Consider the following 6,250-nt stretch of genomic DNA (forward strand, 5'->3'; position numbering starts at 1 on the left):
CTTGATATCGGCGAACTCGCGTCATAAAAGACTCAACTTCAATTCGTGCGACTTATTTTGACATTTCGATAGACAAATAAACCCCTCAAGTATTGAAGCTATTTGGACGCGCGTAATTTCTGGACAAATGGTAGAACAGTTTCTCCCTAAACGCCTTCGTCGTTATACCGAATTCGCTATAATCTACGTCCCCGAGGTAATTAATAAAATCGCGTTCAACGCGAATTTTATCTGAGTTTTGTTTAACCAAAAATATCACCGTTTAGTGTCTTGCCAAGTCGTCAAACGTAGAGGTACGATTTGCAGCGCCGCGAACTCGTGTATTTGATCGTGCTCCATTAATATAATTAAGAAATTCCTCCTCCTCGAGTTTCACGTATCCGAACACCGAGTGTTAAATGAAATACGAGTATGCTCGTAGCTTTGAAACGCGGAGAGTTGAAGCTGTAGGTAGCAGGGCAAGCTGGATAAAAATGGCCCAGGCTGGAAAAAAAATTGTCAAAAGTCAGAAAAGTTTATCAAGTTGCGAATTACCTACAAAAAGTGTTTCATTTTTTCGAAGAAAGGCAATAAAGCAAAAGAGAGAAAATTAAAAAATATGAAATTTTAAGCTCATAAGGGAACCTTTATACAACTCGTCGACTCCGATCGAGCTGAAATTTGGCTCACTTAAAGACCAGGTCACCCAGGCCTCAAAATCAAATTTTCAGCTGCCGAATTTGATTTTTCGCTTCTTGGTGAACTCTTTAAAAAGATCTATTGGCATAAGTACTCATTAAATTTTCTATAAAAACAGCGAGCATTGAGATAAAAATCTGAAACTCGGTTTTTATACTAAAGTTGACGCCTCGAATCGATTGGCATCATTTTTCAACTGATCTGGAGCTTACAGAAAAAGTTGGCTTTTCTCCAGCAACATCAAATCGCTCCAGAAGGGGTTGTAATCAACTTCGTAAGCTGAAAATGTAATCCTGGCATATGTTCTACATTCCAAATCGATTAGGGACGGTGAATTAAAAATCTGAGGTGACGAGCTGAAAAGAAAATTTTTTTACAAGTTGAAAAATGTCAAATTTTCAAAAAATTCCAAATTCGTCAATTTTTGCAATAAATTCTCCAAAAACTTTGCCTAGCCCCCAAAGTGGACCATTCGAGTCGATTGTCACTATTTTTGTACCGATCTTGAGCCTCCAGAAAAAATTGGCTCTTCTCCAGCAATTTCAAACCGCTCCAAAAGACGTTGTAATCAACTTCTGCAGCTGAAAATTTAATCCTATCATAAGTTCGGTATTCCAAATCGATTAGAATCGACGAATCGGAAATCCGAGGTAACAAGTTGAAAAGTGTTTTTTTTTTACAAGTTGAAAAATTTCAACGCTTTCTGGAGCGATTTGAAGTTGCTGGAAAATGACTAACTTTTGCTGGAGGCTCCAGATCGGCTGAAAAATGATGCCAATCGATTCAGGGGGTCAATTTTAGTGTACAAACAGAATCTTAGATTTTTATCTCAATACTTGCTCGTTTTGTAGAAAATTCAAGTTCATTTTCAATTTCTGCCTTTTAGGATATTTATGCGAATTCAGATCCTTTTCAGGTGAAAACGTAAAAACTGGTATCTATTTTGATATTTCCCCCTCTTTCCGCTTCTAGTATCTATTCAAATTTTTTTTCATATTTTTAAGCCATTTTATGACCTTTACCTCGCGGAATTTCGATTTTTTTCAATACTTAATTTTCGAATTTTTTGGAAGTCTGCCAAAGCATTTCACCAACTTAGAAATTTGTTTTGGAGGTTTTATAATGAGCTCTTTCCACCTCTCGTAGTGTCGTTTAGATCCAAGATGACGAGCAATGCAGAAAAGTCACAAAGTAAACTGGTTGGAAATTTAAAAAAAATCGTAATCTTTTGCCTTGTAAAAGATAGAAAAAAATTCAAGTTGAAGGAACAGAAAAATTGGGGGCGGGGAATGTGAGATCATAAGATTGAGCCGAGAAATTCAAGTTTACCGTTGACAATTTTAATTTATTCCACTACCCCTCCCATTTCGATGGCTTCTACTGCAAGAAAGTTGCCAGAAACAAAAATTTCCCTCATTGTTACAAACTTCTCTTCTGAAAGAGTCAAAGAAATAGCTTGAATTTTAACCAAATTCAGAGAGAAAATTCATTACAAGTTGAGAATTTACAATTAGTTTTCACACACCTCTGCCAAAAGTTTCAAGAAGGATAGTAAAAATTTCCTGTCCTTCAAAAAAATAAAATTCTGCAACACATCTCTGATCGAAATCTTGTGATTTTTTTCTTGGTGAAATTAGTTTTCGAGAAAACCTAAAAGAAACTGTTTAAAAAATTAAAATATTGCGGAGCAATCAATTTTTCAATCTCTTTAAATAGGGTAAAAATATTTTTGTTTTAGAATTTTTGATTTTCTACGTATCATTCAGTTTTGATTTTGGTGATCTCAAAGACGAATTAAAATTAAATTATTTCTATACATTTTTCAATCAAAATAAGTAGGTACCTACCTAATATTTTCATCGTTTTTTAAGATCAAGATTCTTGAATAATTTCAACTTATGGGTGATTTCATCCAATTTTCTCTTCAAAAAGTCATCATTATGAAACAAATTTTATTGAAAATAGATTTATTTATTTTGATTTGCCACGACGTTCATGACGTTTTGAGGGTCACTTTCGACATGAATGAAAAAAATGCTTTTTGCGTCTAATTTTTTCAAAAAATTGTCCTGAAATTTCAAAACGTGCGATTGGACAACTACATAACTCTGACGATTGTTTTTCTATGTCATTTTTGATATTCTAACCATGTTATCACCAACATGATTTGAAGACTACTTCGGACATAAGTAGTGAGCAAAAATAAAGTTGGGGGCTTCAATTTAAAAAAATAAATCCTAAAACCTCAAAATTCATTTTTTGATATTTTACAACGTTCTTTGAAATATTTCAACTCCAAAAATAATATTTTTCTCATTCATGTCGTAATAGGATCGTTAAACGTAACTAACTGATTATACGTACTTCGATTGTAACCAAAAAAGAGTTTTTTTTTTTGTACAATAACAAATCATTTGATTTTGTAAAATTAATTTATGCAATTTTAAGATCATTTTGTAAAATTTAAGACTCAATTTTTCGTTTAGACAGAAAATCGGTGGCTGAGTGACTGAAGGCGTCCTTTTATTCGTAGATTTGGATAAAATCATGGCTATAATATTGCCGAGGAAACCAGATTAAAAAAAATGCCTATCTCCAAAATTGAAGGAGCAACCACTATTTAGAGAAAAGAAACAGCTGAAATGATTTTTTCATCATGGAGACGTGATTAGCCATTAGGTAAGCTCTGCCACAACTTTTGAAGTCAAACAAAAAAGATTATCCGACAAAAAAAATACCCACTTTTAAAACTCACCAGATTTTTTGAGACGTAGATGAGCTGTAGCTTTCGAGGGTGCATTCAGGCTATCTTGAATTTGAGATCACTGAAATTTTCCATTTTCTTGCAAAATTAGGTACTCTGAAATCACTTCACCAATTTCCATAAAAGAAGCTGAAATCATAAAAAAATTAGATACATATAGCCATAGCTCATATTTTTTTTATCCCAAATCGTTCTACTTCAGCTAGATACACGTACGAAAATTACCCTGTCAGTTATTCATCATCTAAACGAACTACGAATAATTTTTTAAACGAGATGAAACATCAACTTGAAAATATACTATCAACATTTTGTTTTTCAATTTGAAAAGAAAAATAAACAAAAAATTTCACGAATAAAGAAAACGCCTCGAGCATACAGCAGACGTAAGAAAAATAACAATTTTACGAACCTCGCAGCAAAAAAAAAAAAAAATTGCCAAGCTAATTTCAGCGAAAAATTATTTCGGTACAATTTATCTAGCTATAAAAAGCTACATTCGGCATGGAGGAAAAAAATTTCTCAAAGTAAAATCAACATTGTTTTTGAAAAAGGTATTTTTTCAAGAGTAGCTAAGTAAATGAAAATCAAAATATTTTTACGAAATTTATTCGTATACGAGAGTAGTAGCCGGAGTATATATATGAAGAAAAAACAATTTGCGAACAGAATTACTCGTTGGGTTATTGTAGCCGAAGGAAACGGCTGTAAAAATTAATGAAGTATGTTAATTTTAGAAGACAGAAATTACCACAGTAGCAGTTTGGCATTTGTAATGGGGAATAGGTAACAAGCCGAAAACCAAGTAAAAGGGTTTTCTAACTGCCAAAAGGTTATTATTCATGAAACGTCGCAGTCCGGTGACGTTAAGATATAAGAAACCCTAAAGCAGCGACGGCATTAAGAAGGATACTCATGTGTTGGGCTATAGTTGGGTAAAGAAAGGACTCAAGGAGGTATAAGGAGTTTTGTACTAGAAAAGGACGTAAATATACGAAACGAGAGAGATGCCGACAATAAAACAAAAGGGTTGGTTCGGCTACGAATGTACGGTGGTCAAAGTAGCTAAACATCTCTCTAACTTTTAGGAGAAGAAAGGGCGACGTTGGGTGTTTTAAGGATAGTTGAAAATGGTTGTAACGCGGCGAACGCGCCGGGGTGAAGGGAGGTTCGGTTTGCACCGTCTTAACATGTATGGACATGACGCATGGCCGCTCCCTTTCTTCTGCCAGTTAAGAACGTACATAAGAGCGAAATGCAAATTACTAAAACAAGGCGGCTTTTCGTATTGATTTGGGCACTGTTGAAGATAGAGAAATGCCTTCGAGGAGATAATTATTGTTCAAGGAATTGCCCAGCTGCCTCCACCAGCTCTTCTTCCGTCCCTTTTCTTGCCGTATTACTTCTGTTCGTAATATTCCTTCTTGTTCTTCGTCGTATATAAATCGGAGCTTTTGTATTAAGATTAGGGAAAGACGCACGGCCATTGGGAGCGGTATGCGAATATTAGTCAATGTCAGAATTACGCGTATAGCCCACCTTATACGTGTATAATACGTCGTTTTAATTTCTACCATTTTCTTCTTCTTATAGTTTTTTTCCTGGCTCTCTGGTACATTCTCATCTTCTATTACTCGAATACTTTGTCATTGTTCTACATCCCAGGTTTTGAAATTCTGAAAAATGAACGGAAATATATAAGTTTGCGAGCGTTATAATGAATTTTTTTTCACATCTACCCATTAAATTTTCACACAAAGACGTATTTTTTTTAGAGAAAAAAATAATGGGTAAAATTTTTCCTCGAAAAAGCGAAACAATAAATTGGAAAAATTTTGTCACACAAAAGATTCCGATAGAATGGGCTTCGTAGCAAATTTTAAATTATTCGTGAATTTTTTTCAGTACGTAAGAGTCTAGAATTATTGCAAATAACATCTGCATCGCGAATATAAATGAAGTTATTGAGCTGATCCAACTTGATACGTACAACCGAAACTGTTAGCGCATCATCGAATACCTATACGGTTGGCGAGTTTACAAACTATAACGCGTATATGAGTTGTTCATCTTACGAAATAATGAATGGTAACAGTGATGAATGAACAGGTGAACCAAGGCAATATTCCGTAAAAGTATTTTCAAAGAAAGAAAAAAGAATGAAGAAAAAAAAAGAAATAATAACGCGTCGGCGGCAAACTTGTTAAAAAACAGTGCGTACGCGTTTTACTTTTACTTACCGATATTTTTTTCCTATGTGTGAGATAATATCTTCTTTCCGGTCATGTGAAGACGATTTAATGAATTTGATATGGCTTAAAAGCAAACGCGGTAGGCCATCGGCTCTTAATCATTTCTGTAAAACGTACAGCGCCTCGCTCAAGCTAATATATAAAAATCTAACTTAGGTACATTTGTTCATCTGCGGAAATAAAATTACCAAATTACATTTTCATTAAAATTACAGTAATGAGTTAATTTTCAGGGAGGAAAAAGGTCAAGAATAGATGAACGAAACATTACAGAGCAGAGCTAGAAGATGTGAAATGGAATGATGCTTGTACAATGTACATATACCTACTTAATGTTTGATTGTTCGGTGACCGGTGACCGAAGACCGATGACCAAGTTTTCCGATGATATTTTGTAATTTAGCTTAATTTTTCCAAGTTCGTGTTCTATTATTCGTAGATAAATATAATAATATCTGAATTTTCTTGAAGGAAACACACTGTCTATCATCGATTGAATATGCGATTTGAATTCTCAATTGCTTGTAGAATGGTCGAGGTTCCATTAAGAACGACA

At 34.2% G+C, this 6,250-nt stretch overlaps 1 long non-coding RNA gene across 1 annotated transcript; it reads right to left on the reverse strand.

Annotated features, from left to right (window-relative positions):
- Positions 1 to 937: 937 nt before the first annotated feature.
- LOC135844998 (uncharacterized) lies at positions 938 to 6,250 on the reverse strand. The gene is made up of 5 exons (XR_010558690.1): positions 6,024 to 6,250; positions 5,683 to 5,864; positions 4,982 to 5,118; positions 3,434 to 3,571; positions 938 to 1,034 (listed from the first exon to the last, which is right to left on the reverse strand). It is a non-coding gene; the product is annotated as an uncharacterized LOC135844998 (long non-coding RNA).

The sequence above is a fragment of the Planococcus citri genome, chromosome 4 (genome assembly GCF_950023065.1).
Source record: "Planococcus citri chromosome 4, ihPlaCitr1.1, whole genome shotgun sequence".
NCBI classification, from domain to species: Eukaryota; Metazoa; Arthropoda; class Insecta; order Hemiptera; family Pseudococcidae; genus Planococcus; species Planococcus citri.